The following is a 16,858-nucleotide window of genomic DNA, read 5'->3' as shown; positions in this document are numbered from 1 at the left end:
TGGTGGCTAATCCCCCATAGAGAAACTGACATTAAMAGGAATTCACACGGCGGCAAAGCCACACACCCGCTACAATGCCAGCTATGGGCTTCCAAAGCTCTCCTGGAGCCGAGGCGTTGGAGTGGAACAGGAGTGCAGAATGACAAGGTTGGTTTCCATATCTGCACTGCAGGCAATACATTTATAAAATGTGACTTCGTACAACTTTACTGTGGTTAAGATTTCCAAATATCTCATAAAGGAATAAAAAAAAAATGATACGCAGCACAGTTCTCATCTGGTGTCTCAAATGCCTTGCATTTTTGAAGAAAAAATTCTTTCCAATTTCTACCTGCATCATTTTCAGCATACAAATAAATTTGTGATTTTTTAGTTTGATAAATATGTAATGAAATATCACTGCAATCTTTCCACATAGACTGTATACTTGACAAATGTATCCACAACAACTTTTCAGAGAAAAATTGATTAAGTATGAGGAATGAACAAGGGCTTTTTTCCTGCATCATTTTATCCCAGGTAGTTAATAAGTATGGTCTTGCTTCCATTCCAAAGTCCATCTCTACCGGTCCTCTACTCCAGATCCATATTTCAAATATCATCATCTTGACCAGGAATCCAGGAATTTGTGTCTTTCTTTCTCTGATGAAAACTTCCATTTTAACTACTTCCTTCACTCAATTTCTGATAACGACAGTACTATGATTTTTCTTGTTTTATCTTCTGCTTTTAGGTGGCAAATTTTACATCTCAGCATCATCCCATTCTGACTTTATCAGATCTTTGCTGCACAATAAGTCTTCTATTACAGATCAGCTCAAACAGTCTTCTATTTAGATAGAGGGGTCCATTTCATTCAACATCTCTGATTCCATCATCATTCACCCAGAAATACAACCCATATTATTAATGTTGTTCAACCAATTTTCCATTATCACAAAACCAAAAAGAACAAATACAGAAACTATAAGCTCCCTTCACAAGAGACCATTGTCTAAAACTGCAACTTCGTTCATAGTTTCTCACATTACAATAAAGTGTTAGACAGTCTCATATTAGACCAGATGATGCTACTGCTCTGGCTGCTCACCAGTAATATGTACTGCTAACAGCTCCTGTCTGTAAGTAGCTGGGATAGCTGTGGTAAGCAACTATAAGGAGGCAAGTACCCCAGAATGAACCGCACCRGTGAAAGAATCATAGAATCATAGTGGAAAGGAGAACTGCTGTAGAACAAACTCAATTTGCTTTGACTCTACCAGAAAGATTTCAAACAGGGAACCATTGCTGCTCCATTGCTTTTAGAAATAAAACTCCAAAAAAGGGACATGAACTTTAAGCATCTCTAAAAACAAGAGACTGTAAGGCTCATTTACAACCCAGGCCTAACTCTTTATAGTGGTATGGCAGTAACTCCACACATAAAAACATCCAAAATACTTCATTTCTAAAGCATTAATCATACTTTCCACTAGCCTCGAGACACAGCATTCTTTTATCCAAAATAGCATCCCCAAAGTAATATTACATATTTTTGTTTTGCTGCTATTATGAGAATAGAAATTACTGACTATGCACATTGTTTCTATTTATTTAGTCAAAATTACTCAATCTGTTGAAAAAAGAGTATTTGTTACTAGCTTACATTATAGTAGTTAAGATRTAAACGAGAACTTTGTATAGCATATTATTTAATGCATGATGTTGTATCATACATTATGTTGTATTCTGAACTGTACCACTGTCCTATTAGWGTATAGTCCTAGATCACTCAAGTCTAGACGTTCATTCTTTCTTCCAATAAGTGGACTAGTCTTTCAAGGAGTGCTTCATCACACATTGTATAACATCTAGGATAAAAGCATAATTAACTAGCGTTGGAAACTGGCACTGAAAAATGTGCTCAAACAAAATGAGTGAACAAAGAAGCAGCACAGCAGTTTATTCCAGTATATGGTGTACACAAAAATCTTCTTGTTGCCTTCTCGAGGACTGTAGGTGCATGAAAGAGGCATGTGTTTAGCTATTAAGCAGCTTAATGGCTATAATGTTATATCAAAGGTCAGGCAGCTCCCTAGGAATGGAGGTTTGACCTACTGACAGTACTGTAACTTGCCTTCAGGCTAGCAGGTACACCAGTTCCTGCCAGTGAGTGAGCAGCTTAATGCCCATTTTTTTCATGGTAAAAGCTGAACAATGAAGCCACCATTCAAAACACAACCCTGCGACTCTGGCCTGAAGCTCTAGAAGTTGGGCCAGGTGGTCTGAGGTTTTCCCTCAGGTTTGAATGCTAACATTGGCCGTGGGATTTTGGAGGAAGTCCTACACAGCTATATWAAAGCAGCCTGAGGCAGCCAGAAGCAAAAGAAGGCAGCAGGAAAGCCAAGGAGAGAGGAAGAAAGGTATGGTAATACAGCCCTGAGAGAAAGCTGAGAGAGAGAGCAAGAGAAAAAGCACACATTTTGAGACAAAGGATTAGGAAGTATAAGCCAAGGAAGGATTTGCTGCTATTTAATCCCTACCATGTTTCGATAAGCAGGACTATATATATATTCTTTGTGAATAAAGACATGTTTTTATCTATCTTTTCAAATAAAAAATTTCTTAACAAAACCAACCTGCAAAACTCYAAATAACAAGTAATAGAGCTCTTGTGCTATTAACGGCCTGCACTTATGAAGTACCAGTTGTCATCAAGAATACTCAGCGTATTCAGTGTCATCCCCAGTGAAGCAGACCTGTTCCCTCGTAAGAGGTCAGCAAGTGGTTGGGAGATAAGTAAGGGACAGCAAAGCACAAATCAGCAGTTAAAAACAAATAGACAAGAAAGAGCAAAACTGAATCTGCTATGGACACCAGAACTTCCAGCATCCCCGTTCTTCCTAAGCACCCATTCAAATGGCCAAGAGTCTGTGTAACTGAGTATGTTTAGATAATATAATAAAAAATATATAGAGTAGTGGGATTCATCAGTGAAGCAGATGTGATAGAATTCACACTGAGAGGCTACTTTACCATTTGCCTGGAAGAAAGGATAAAATACGTTCAGTGTAATAATTCAGATATTTTAGGGACTACTCATTAGTGGCGGAACTATCCAGAACTCCCCCTTCCATGGAAACCTTGCCCTGCCTTCCCTCCTGTGGCCTCACATTTCTTTGAGCCCTAAACAGTGCAGCTAGATTAATCCTTGTTTGCTGGACATCTTCAAAGCGTCTGTATAGCACAGGGGTTAGATGTCTGAAATTGTTTCTGTAAATTGTGGCGTTATCTTGTATTTAGTCATACTGTGCGAGTCTTCTGGATTCTTAGGGAATTCTACTCCCCTGATCAAACAAACAAGATCCATCACTTCTGGCTATGCTGTGCAGTAAGGTCCTACATAAACAATCCCCACCTAATAAATATGCTTCCCCCCAAAAGATAACCAGTTGGACTACCCTGAGAAGTGTGGCTGACATTATCCAAAAGTATTAACTAGATTCTGTACTAAAATTTTAAAGCAACAACAACAACCCAGAGGTCCAATACAGCTGCCAACATTTTTCCCTTTCGTGTCTCCTCTAGAGGGGGAATCAAAACTGAACTGTAACCAGGAAACCATCATAATAGCATGAACTGAAGTTTCTTTCATCTAAAATGACCCAAAACGCCCCCCTGGAAAAAAAAAAGGAAAAGAAAAGCTCGCCTTCCCACACTACTACTAAATCTCTGGGTTACAAATCCATGCAAATCTAATGCAATGAAGAAATGTGATGAAAATGAAATTAATGTACTTTTGTACATTTGAGGATTTGGAAGAATCCCCCTTTCTTTTGAACATATAAAATGAAAAGATCCACAACACCCAGAAGGCTGTGAATAATTATTTTTACTAACAGGACTGCCAGAAATTTTTAAACACTTACTAAGCACAAGATTTCAAGATTAAAAAAAAAAAATTAACTTTTAAGTTTTTTTCCCCAGATTCTTTCCCTCAGCAGACTTCACATAAAGAACTTATTTCAATTTTCCCCTCTATTAAAAATAAATGACATTAATAAAGCCAAAGAGGAGGCATTTCTGTTCATCTGAATTCTGTAAGGAAGCATATTTATGCACATGGATGTGGCAGCGAACAGTAGAAATCATTCAGAAGTGTGGCTGCAGCTCTTTGACTTTGGCCTTCTTCAGGAAGTAAACAAGAAGCTTGATTCTGCTATGTTGACTTGCTGATTACAGAGGTGTCAATCATCAGACTATTTTCATAGCTGATATAAAGTAGATGCTCATTCGCTGAATACATGCGAACTTTCAGTAGCCGAAGCTCTGCATTAGTCAGTGTAAAATGAAGGCTGCAGAACAGAACTCACAATTATTTATAATGAAAGCCAACAGAGAGACCAGATTCTTCTGCCGTTTGCACTGAAGTAATCCTAGAGTAACTTGATTGCTTGAACTAAACTGAAATTTTGAACAAATTTTGGCTCAAATACTCCATTATTTTGTGCTAATAAATAACAGTAAAATATCTTTTTCCCCTTGTGGGCTTAGCTAAACTCTAAAAGGAGGCAACATCTAATTGTAAATGAACTAAAACATTCCTGGGAAGAAACAGTGGTCCCATCTGTTTTGCTCTTCTCTCTCGCTGGTCAGCAAATTTACTACTAACATCTGATCTACAGAACATATCCCTGAGGATATAACATCCCCAACTGCCAAGCCTGACATGAGAATCAAGTATTTGCAACTCGTATTTTTAACCTTTGTACGTCCCAATCTCGGTCCTCTTAAGTGACAGCCAAGATGGTGGTAYTACCAAAGCAGAAGCTCATCCTAGCTGCAAAGTGCCCTGAACCTCACATTCAYAGAATCAGCTTTCTTAGTACAAGGAAAACAATATGTCTATGATCAATGCACATTACAATCTGTGTTTAATGCAAGTAGGCTTGAAATCTATTAGCAGAGCCTATCTTAGAAGCCTGACTTTATTTCAAGGTGTGAAGACTCATGCATTTAACTGAAAGTGTTTAATTAGCTGCCTGTCAGCTAGGAGAGGTGATCACATTTACACTCCTATTCCCCGGTTCAGCTGAAGGAGACAGGAGCACACTCCAGCCTGCAACAGCCATATGCTTCCTTCACTGGCTACAAAAACAAAGGTGYCAGACATGTATCTAGCTTTTTTTTTTCTGTACATCTCCTGACTACAGTATTTTCCGAAGTGGGAAATGGTGATAGAGGTAGCAAATAATTTTATAACTGTTTAAGGATAAAGCCATTCTATTTTTACATCTTTCAGTTTTTAGCAGAAGTAGATATCATCGTTTCACAGAGCAACCTATTACTTTTTGTTTGTATTTAGTGCTAGAAATGTGCGTGAGCCCTTCAAGATCATGAGGAACTTACTATCTAAAATAAAATAATATAGTCAGCAAGACAGGACAAAAAGTAGAAATGGTGCCAAGGCAACAATGCTAGTTAGAAAGGTAATAGCACGTGAGGTCAGGGGAAAAACAAACTGTAACCAAAGCTTTATGTGGAATTTGAGGTCATAATATATCTCTCCTTGAACTATCTTCTCTTAGCAGATCTGCAGTCTCACTACATAATATGTGCTTAAGCCAATCAGTCTGTGCAATTGCAGATGCTCCAGCCTACACTGGTTCCCAGTCCATGCTGGACCTCTGTGCCTTAGCTCTGACTATAACTTCTCATTCCACAGTTCCACGACAAAGCTGATTACATGATTACATGTGGGGCATCTTAATGGACTACTGCATAAATACTAACTTCACTTCTATTGCAAGTCATTCAGAAATATGAATTAAAATATCTAAATACTATTTAGTTATGTAGGAAACATCACTAAATATTCCAGTACATAAAAACCATTAAATATTTTGTGCAAGAAATTTCCAGCATTGCACAGTGAGGTACAACTCCTTTCTCCCTCTGCCCCAAGAAAATAACAACAAACATCATAGCTGAGGTTGCACTTCCAATTCTACTTTTGAATTCTGAACTCTGCCTCTTAAAGATATGCTTAACTGTTATCTTCACCTAGGTATAGAAGACCTAAATTAAATTTGTYTGCATTCCTTCACCTTTCATCCCCAAAGCATCATGCCAGTTTGTAGTGGCTGGTCAGGGAACAAGGTAGGAAGCTGTTAAAATAGAAACTCTTGTAAATCTTGTTAAAGTGGTAAAATTAGTTTTTATGTTGGGGGGGGGGGAAATACATCTCATACTGTTATTTAAGCTTTAATGGATTTTTTTTCACTTAGCTCCCATCCAGATTTGTTTGCTGATGTTCTCACAACTGAAACAGCAACTCTCAGTATCCAATTATCTGGGATTTTTTTTTTCCTCTCTGCTTCTTCCATGTTCAAACGACATGCTTAGCTATGCTTCTTCCTAAACCGTTTCTACTTGAAACTTTTCTGTTTTCCTCCACTGCTTCCCTGGATAAAGTTTGTGAAACAAAACCATTTTAAGCATAATGCCTGTCAAATTTCAGTGGCTAGTACGTAAAAGGTATTCACACTSCTATGGTTGCATGGATGACTAGTAAATTTAGTCAGGTAAAACTGATCTCCTAGCACTTCCTAACAACCACAATTAGACTGATAAGAATTTGATGATCTTGCACATTATTGATGGAAACACTCATTTTATTAACAGTCTCATTGATTTTTGTTCCTTTCTCTGTATTAAAAACCAAGTACATAATGGGGGAAGGAACTGTAGTAATATAAAGAATACAGAGAAATCTCAAAATGGTATTCACCAGTACTTCAATTAAAAATCCTCCAAATGATTGCCTCATTCATAGTGTTTTTGATGTTAACGTTTTTAGTCATTTTACACATTCAAAACAGATTCTATGACATTTTGACTTCTTCGTGTTGTTAAAAGCAAATACAAGACCAAAAAAACTGTATAGTAAGTACTGATAGTAAATACTATCAGAAAATATTTATTTTAACTAATAAGATAAACAATTTGACTAGTAATCAAAACAGTAAAACTAATAAAAAACACAATAAAACTTCACTTATTTTATCCTATAATTCTTCCAAATAATATTTGGTTATAGCAGCAAGAACGACTATCACAATGCGTCAGATAAGAACCTTTTAGGCTGATCAGATATAGCCAATTYTATTTTATCTTTAAAAAGCCATCAGACTGGCAGATGAAATAGTCATTAATAGTTTGAAAACCTTGTTATGCTACACTTGCATTTAATAAGGTAACAATTTAAATTTATGCAGTACCTTTTATCCCAAAGCAATTTACAACTTACAGCCAGAGATTATCACCTCATCTCCAGTGAAACTTGGCAACTGTGAAGTGTTGCTCTGTACTATAAAGTAAGAATTCTGGTAGGTAACAAGAAATATAAGATTTCAGCTGAATAAGTACGACTTTTACATTTATGCTTCCAATGAAATCATGCAAAAATTTTGAATCATTTTTCTGAAGTTGTATTGCTTATTCAGCAAGAATTCACTAGCAAGATGAGAAGCAGATTTTATTAAAAGCAGAAAAAAATGCCATAGCCCTTTACAGATTACCTGAAACAAACATTTCTAGTGGTAGTGCTGATCCAACAAACACTCTGAAAATGCCATCTACTACATGGTTAAAACTTCTTCCTAAACTGCTTCCTATGCATACATTTAGCAACAGTAGTTACAGTCRCTTGCAATCATTAGCAGCATTGACATCAGTGTGAGCTACATTTAGAAATATCTCTAATGTTCAGGCATTTCAAAAAAGGTAAGGTTTAAGAGAAAGTAAATAGCTACATCACCCATTCAGAAAGCCACCAGTTAGACCGTTTCCACCAAAATAATCGTATTACCTTAAAACAAATATAAACTGTATACTTTCATTCTCTGGAMTACGTATTTTCAAGTTTTGTCCCACATCGGCAAAGAGAAGAGAAGTTACTCCTTTCAAAAGAAAAAAGCACAAAAAAAAAACAGAAAGCTAGACGTTATGTGACTCAGTGTACTAAGTTCTGGGGCAAAAATACTGGCTAACTTCCTATAAGGTCAAATACAAACAATTTTGTTTTTCCAACATATAGAAAGATGGCATAAGGATGCCTCATACCCTAGCATGAGCATATGACTGAAATTCATGCTTTTCCATATGGCAGAACATGGAGATGTGAATGAAATGAAGGATAGAATAATTAAAACACTATAAAAAGAAATTATCTTCTCATACAATCAGCCTATGGAGCTACCAGTCATACGACGAGTGAAAAACAAAACATGAACTTAAAATAATACTGAATCATTCCATCTCGATATACAAGACAAGGTTCTTTACAGAAATAATATTCAATATCAGGAAATAACATCAAGACATTACCATGCCACCACACATTTAAGTTGCCTAATGCTGTAATACTCTCCGTTAACTTCTATAATCCTTTCAGGATAAGCAATTTCTAGAGTTAGTAGTCTCCTTTGGAGACAGGAAGACTGAGGAGGGGAAAGAAGGGCTTACACAGAGCTACGCAAAAAATCCACAGCAGCCCAGAGACTGGATCCAGGTTCTCACCACAGCCCTCCAGACTCCCAGGATTCAGTTGAGTAGAGGGGGGCAAAAGGAAACCACTACTGCAAGCAGCAGATCTTCTACATACTTATAGGTGAAGAACCAGACAGATCATGGGTATGACTGATTTAATTTCAAAGGACATATAAAAATGCTATGAGAAGTGGCCATCTTCTTGRCACTTCCATGTTCTAACTTAATAGATAGAGTATGTAAAGAACTAATTGATCATGCACTGTGAAAAGATTTTGGGAAATACTCAAAGCAGCAATGTGAATATCCTGTCAGAATAAATCATAAGGCATGTACTACCACATATATCTCAGAGTGAATTCTTCATGCAGTCTGACAARACCGTTTTGAATTGATCACATCCAGTTCTTTTTGGACACTCATGCATAAATACTTGGCACAACAATGTTAATGAGAAATGACACAAGGAATTTACATCTAACCAATAGACTCTGTATAAACAGTTACATGCTTAGATCAATTCCATTTTTTCCTCCCTTAGAGTAAATGAGCTTTTTTTTCTTTAAATGTGACAGAATAAATTGATCATATATTTGTCATTTAGTACAATGGTTTCAGCAAACCCTCTCAATACAAGAGCAGCAGAATGAAAGCAACTTCTTGTTCCTTCTCAGGACAAGGGTACCACAATATTAAAGAGGCTGGACTATGCTGATCCTATCAACACATTAACTGCCAAGGAGCGTAACAGTCAGTAAAGCCATGATATTCCCCATGGATTGAATCCATCTCCCCTTTCATTCCACAACAGGGTAGCTATCCTTGAAGACCAGAAGAACTGAAATCTTTGGGGAACTCTAGTAAGTCAGCCTGGGCAGATTCACATGTGATATTTTTCATTTATCCAATTGTCAATTTGCAATCCCAGCCAATCTAATTTAAAGGGTCTGTATGCTACTTAGTGGGATGGGTTCAAAATAAAAAGCAAGAAGATTTAAACACAGAATTTATGGACCATCCACATAAACTACTATTTCACATTACCCCTGCACCATCTAGAGCAAAAGTTTAAAACAAAAACTTGCAAAAATAATGAAAACTTAAATATCAATGAAGTTGTTACACATAGGGAAACTGAAGCATAAAGAGATGTTCYTCTATGTTGTTACAGAGCATCATGACAATCTAGTGAACCAGCAAAAATCATCAACTATTCCAAGAGTCATATTCAGACAACAGAAAATTCTCTTGAAACATGAGAAATGCTTAAGAACTGACACAGGTCCAACTTTTACAAGTGCATTTATATTGCTGTCAAATATGGCTCTATTGTACCTGATCCTAYGACTCAGGATTCTACTTAAGAAATCTCTCAAGTCTATAGAACAGACTGGACCTTGATGATCCGTGAGTGGAGAATGAATACTTTTAGTTTATGACTTGGGCTGGACACAGCCCACAAATACGTACATTCATCTCTAATTTCAAAGAGATTCAAAGCCTGCAAGAGGTCTTTAATACATGAGAATTGAAGTGGCACTATTTTGGTTACACATAATTAGCAATTCAAAGGGTCAATGGCCTTACAAATCACTACATTTACACTTCCCTACTCCAAGCTTTCATTCAGAGAATAAAATTGTAGAGGATATCCAGGGGCCATAAAAGTATGTTACAGATTGTGGCTCCCCCATTCACACCATGTCTTTGATCATCCATACCACTTAGAAGTTTGGAGAGATAACACCTACAGCACAAGTTAACCAGTTACCTGTCACCTTGCTCATTATGGGAGAGTAAAATATAATTCAGGTCTAATTTATGTAGAAATCTGTGGACTACTGAAGGTGTCCATGGAGAACGTGATCCAGGATGTCATCAGTTACAATTAAAAGCACAACAAGGAGCAGATAACTGTTAGTGATGTAGTCTCTGCTCTGAAGCACAGGAGACTGCTCCACACAGATTTAAAGATTAAGCCCCTCCTTACAGTTCTTACAGTCTGCACACGCAATTCAATTCTCTCTTCAACTATACATTCTGGATGGACAGAGGACCATAGTGAGATGATACAGATAATCTGATGTAAGACAAGATCCCAGTAGATTAGTAGACACTAGGACACTATGCTGGTCACTTGTTCTCAGAATTAGCAGCTACTAACTTGCTATTTCTTTTAGTCCTGAAGTTTTATAGACTTGCTACGGTACAATCATCAAGGACAAAATTAAGTCAGTTTTATCTGAGCAACCCAGATTTAAGCTGATTTTAAATTTGAATTCATTTATAAACTGTAGGCTTAAAAGCCAAACGAAACTCAAACTAAATACTAGTCCAAACATCTTTTTTTTTTTTTTTTTAACTTCCTCAATCTGAGAATGAACCTGAACTGTTATTTTGTTCTGTCAAACAGGAACTGAAAATTTTTTCTTCACTCTTTCTTTTCCCCAGAAAATAAAAATCTGATTACCATTTCAGAATAATAGTTTGACATCCCGCAGTGGGATCCACTTAGCATGAAAAATGTTTACTCTTGCTAGAATTTGCAGAGTAGCATTATATTGATTCTTTTATCCTTACTTTTCTCCCTCAATGTGAACACCAGTGCATACAGTATAAATTTTTGTCTCTGCACACACTACTCTGCAGACCTTGTGGCATCCTGCTGTGCTCAGACATTCTGTATCTGCCTAAAAGAAGTTCTAACTACAAGGCAAAGGGAAGCTGCGCCTTTCATCTTTGTTGGTGTGTGGAGGCAAAATGGGTGCCACCAACCTGATCTTCCCCACAGCACTCCCCCTTTTGGTATTCACTGCATAAGCATTTGWGTTTCAGTATTGCTCTGCAAACTCGTATGCAGCTGTTGCAGGGGTATGCAATTGTGCAGTCTGAGGCATTTCCCAAGCTGGTGCAATGCCACAGCTTTTCCTGAGCTTCTCAGTCATCTGTGTAAAATCTAGAGAGTTGAAGAGAAGCTGCTGCACCTGCTAAGCATGTGATGGATGCCCAGACTCTTCYTTCTAGCAGATGAAAACTAAAGCTATTACTGAAATCACACACTGCGTGCTTGTAGATATCATGCAGTCCTCTCCATTTCTGAATTACRGATTTTCCACTGTGAACTGGTTCAGGATTTCTGAACCAACTAACAATCCATTAATAGACTGAACACAAGTTCAGTAAAATCTGAGTTAAAACCATAATCTGTCCTCCAAAATGTACTCATTTAACCCCCTGCTTGAAAGCAGTTTTTTTCAGAAGTAACTGTTCATGGTAACGTCTTGTCCTGTGCTTAATCAGACAACCACTACCACTTGAACAAGCAAATAAGAACGGTCTAACATCTACACTTCCTTAACTTGAACATGACAGATTCATTTTCCTTTGCATATTACACCACCAAGTGGCCTAATGCTCTTCATGTTTTTTTTCTATTTATCATGTTTCCTCTAGAGATATCAGTACACAAAACAAAATTAAAAAGCTGAACTTCTATCTGAGATAAAAAAATAATTGGAGTGTAACTTGAAAGATTCAGCTAGACACTTACATCAATTTTTCTCCTATTACAGCTTGCAAGTGCAAATGTAATACCCACAGAATCAAGGAAATAGTCATATTTCAGCTCCTAAGTAATTTAAAAAGTCATATTGATAATAATATATAAACTAATAAAATATTCATTCTATTCTTTATTTCAGCCTTCCAGGTTTGGATACTTTTAGGAAGATGTGCTAGTGTAAAATACCATTTTTACATACATGCCTTTCACAAAACTGTTTGTCCTAATGTTTCTTTGCATCATAGATTACAGACCAAACCTACTCATGAAAAGCTTCCAGGTCTGGATACTTTTAGGAAGATGTGCTAGTGTAAAATACCATTTTTACATACATGCCTTTCACAAAACTGTTTGTCCTAATGTTTCTTTGCATCATAGATTACAGACCAAACCTACTCATGAAAAACTTCCAATAGCTTTATCATACTAAGCTTCTAAAATGTGTGCATGCTCACAGCATCTTGTTCCAAAGATTTCAGTGCACCAGCGTCCAGTGTTTTCTAGTGGTCTCTGCACCTTCCTGCTGCTCCCATCTCCTTCTCACTAGACTGCATGAGTGATTAAAGCCAGAAGGCTTCACCAAGTTTTTTACATCTGTATTAACACATGAAATTTTATTGGCTGTGCTGTATACATACTGATCAAAGACTGAAACCCATAAATAACTGTGCTTATTATTTCCTTCTTTTTTTCCGTAAGTTTTGGAAAAAAACCTTATGACTAATTTAAAGAATTAAATAATTACACTAGCTGACTTTTAGCTAAATGAATGTACATTAATATATAAAGCTATCCACAGTTCTTAATCCAGAAGGTGCTCTCTAAGGGATGGAAGAAGCAGTCTATGAAAATACTTGGACACAGATTTTCAGACATTTTCTCTGTTACTCTTAGTGGCTAACAGTGATAGCAGCATACATTATTGTCTAGCACTCATAAATGCTAGTTGCTATAGAAACTTGACACTGATTAAGATGAGGAACATGATCCCCTGAAAATATGCAATGAACTGAAATTATTAATCCTGCATAKTCAACCAACAAGAATGATACCTTGCATTTCTAATGCCAGGCAGTGATAAAACTTTTCTCACACTTCTCAATAGCATTTTAGAAATGATGTCCAAAACAGACTTTTTCTGGGTAACCTCATTCATGGAGATAAAGTGACATGAAGCACACTTTTATATGCTGACAGTTACTGCCAGCTATTTTATTGTTAACTAAAACTATTTCAAAGTGTGTAGGAAAGAGCTTTCAAAGGAATATTTCACCTATCAGAAGCAACTGTTGACACAGAGGTTCTTATCCTCGCYCAGCTCAGGGCTTTTGTGCACATAATCTGCACCAAATTTCTTTCTTACTCTGTGAGACAATTCTGGAATCCATTCAGGAAACATCTAAAATATCCCCATTCACACTGGCAAAACACACGAACACTTTATGCACTGTGACTTGCAACCACAGTAGGTATTCTCCTATTCTACTACACTAGCCAAAATCATATAGAAAAAGATAACACATTTCAGCTGACACAGACATCTGGTTACAAAACTACATGTAGACCAGCAACCAATGAAGTAAATATCCTTCCTATGTAGGACGGAAGATTGGATGGAAGGTCCAAAGTARTATTGTCTTTTTCTTTGTAATTAGCAGAAGCATCTCTATTTTGATGCCCTCAGCCAAAAGATGTATTTTGCTCACAAAGCAAAACATGCAGGAAGGATAAAATTACTTCAAAGAGTTATGCACAAGAAGTGAGAATCTTTATCCTTAGCTCGAAATCTGAGTGCTTGGAACTGAGCAAAAGTTTCTGAAACCATCAGCAGAAACAGAAGGCATCTCATCTTTCTATTAGCCCTCACTAAAAAGTTACACATGAACTTGAAAATATAAAAGAAATACCTGTTGGTATGGAGCAACAATTTCCAAAACTTCTTTTTTATTTTATCTGATTTTGTTACTGGGGAAGCTGTATTTTAGGATCAGTACTGAACAGTTTCCATGATCTCCAGATACTTCTGCAAACCGGTGAGGAATGCCATAGATACAAATTACCACAATTAAGTAATGATTCAATAGACTCACTATTAATATATAAGATACCTTACATAAAAATTATTAAAATAACTAGCATCTTATTTTCCCCATGTTAAAACTTATTTATAAAAGACCCCAGGATTTCTAGGCAAACAGAAAATGAGATGCCACGTAGGAAAAGAATACAGAACATTTTTAACAACAACAAAGAAATTTCAGATATATTTTTATTTTCCAACTTGAATTCAAGACTGTTGAAAGAGAACAAATTTGAAAACTTTTCAGTAATGTGACATACTGTAAAGGGTCTTATATTTGTAATCAGACCACATGCTACAGGAAATAGTTTTTTTTAACTATTTTTTAATCCAATAACTGCAGCCATCAACTGCCCTCAACCTTTGCTCAGATTTGTCTATTTCAGTACAGGCATAAATGAAGAAAAAATTACTGAAGAAAGAGACAAGAAAGAAAACACTTGAATCAAATACCTTGTCTGTTAAAGATAGTTTGTTAGGAATAAAACTAATGCTCTTCAGAAAAATCTGAAGTTCAATGGAAATCAAATCCCAACATGCACAATCTCAGCTAATTAGGAAACCTTGTGTCACGGTCATCTGCCGGCTGTTCAATGGAGCCAGATACAGGTTTTGCTCTCTACTGTGATAGAAGATAAGAGAAAGGAAGAAGGTGGGTAAACAAGACGATATGTCCACCGCTAAAATATTGATACAGAATTTCACATTTCCAATTTAGGGTTACATTATAGTTAGTTCAAAGCAAAGTGACAACAAAAATGCTATAGAAGATACTATACTTTATACATAATGTATCCTTGCTGTGTAGGGATATAACCTTGGGATTGTCATACAAAGAAAAAAGATAATACCCTCATTTTTAAGCTGAGAAAGGCTTTGAAATTATTCTCCTAGACATAGCAACTTAAAGCAGCAGAACAGCATGTTCAAGGAGCATTACAAGAACAGAATTTTTGAATGTGCATTGCATGCCAAGTTGGGTCCAAATCAAACAGTCTAGAATATGACTAACATTGTCAATAGAAGTATCCAAAAGTCTGAAAGTCAAACATCCAAAAAAAAATCCCCGGATTGCCTTAAATAGCATGAAATTTAGATTATTTGAATATGGGTGTTTTATTTGACTTCTCAGTTTCTAGGTTTGCTGAGGCCATATTTCCAAGTCTTTGTCGATAATAATAGTATCTAAATATGTTTTTTTATGAGAGTTTAAAATTACATGTACATTATTCTAGCAGATGAGAATTTGGCAAAACATTAGACAGTGTGAAACTTAAAATAAGTATGAAAAAAACATTCAGTCATCTAAAGTTTGAAGCTATGCTGACACTGACAGGTCTTCTAGTAGAGAACCAGTGATACACTGTATTAGCAAGGCATTGGAGATCTTGACTCTGGAAACAGCCAGCTGGGTGGCTTTCACTTTTGCTGAGGAAAAAAAGATATAATTTGAAAGCAACAAGTATTGCTGTTGAAAAACAACAAAAACCTCATTTGAAAATGTGAAAAACAGCAAGTCTTTTTTTTTGGAGATACCGACCTTTTAACTGGAAAGAATGATGAGGATGGCAGAAACCGTGTATACTCTGGTTAGGAGTGCCTATGCTAAGAGGTAAAAAAGTATCTTTGATACACCGAATGCTGCTGAAGCAGGCACGCAGGAAGGGCAGCTTTCAATGTTGGCAGCGAATCGTCTTTACTTGGCTGTGATACAGTTCTCTCAAATTTCATTAGATTCAGGGCAAGATTAGTCAGTAAATTTAAGAATAAGAATTGAACAAATGTTCTTGGCATATAACATTAAAAAAAAAAAACTTATAAAGTCTGCCAGTCCTCCTGTGGGAATGCAGGATATAGCAACATTTTTTTCATGCTATAAAACATGTCCTCTAAATGTTTACTAGTCTTGTATTTTCTGCATGTGACAAGATCCCAAGCAAAAGCGCTCTGCGTCTCCCTGGAGTATGCTGAAGAGCACTCGCTGCACAGGGAGTAAGAGYATTAAAGGATCCAGATGTGAATGAGAAAAACAACTGTGTCTGTTACAGCTAGATTTCAAACTGCTGGAGTAGGATCAAGCAGGGAAGTTGTGGCTGGTTCCAGAGCACCACCCACACAAGTCTCCGCGCAGGTTTCCCCGGGACGGAAACCCGACCGGCCGGACGCAGATCGAGCAGGCGCCGGCGGCTGGCGGGACCCCGGCGGGAGATGCTCTGCAACTTCTCGAGCTGTAAAAACTGGCTTTGCGCAGACGCACGGCCACACAGGCCACAGGTTGCTCGTTAACAGCCCACCGTTGATTTCTTTGGCTGTAAGACAGCGCAGACGATGTAACAAACTTGAGGAATACTCACTGTGTGAGATTAAAACCAAAGTTTTTCTTCTGAAGTAGCGTGTTCTTGCACTCCAAATTTCACGCAAGTGAAATCTAAGGTAGCAAACACGCTGTTAAGCTCGAAAGACTATAACCTGTGCTGCATCTAGTCTGGGAAACCATTCGCCTGCTTGGGGAGGCACTGGCAGATGAGGCAAAACTGCTCGCGTCTGTCATCAGGGGCCCGACTTCCCATTTAAAAGGCAGCATCGCCGAAGATAAATTGAAGCTGTTATTCTTAACCTGTACACATACATTCCCCTCAGATTTATGGCCTGGTTGTACAGAATGTGTCTGAAGGACGAGCGTGCCT

The sequence above is a fragment of the Rhea americana genome, unplaced genomic scaffold, assembly GCF_003343005.1.
Source record: "Rhea americana isolate MKP2758 unplaced genomic scaffold, rheAme1 scaffold_20, whole genome shotgun sequence".
In the NCBI taxonomy this organism is placed as follows: Eukaryota; Metazoa; Chordata; class Aves; order Rheiformes; family Rheidae; genus Rhea; species Rhea americana.
Note: the sequence above shows the minus strand (reverse complement) of the source record.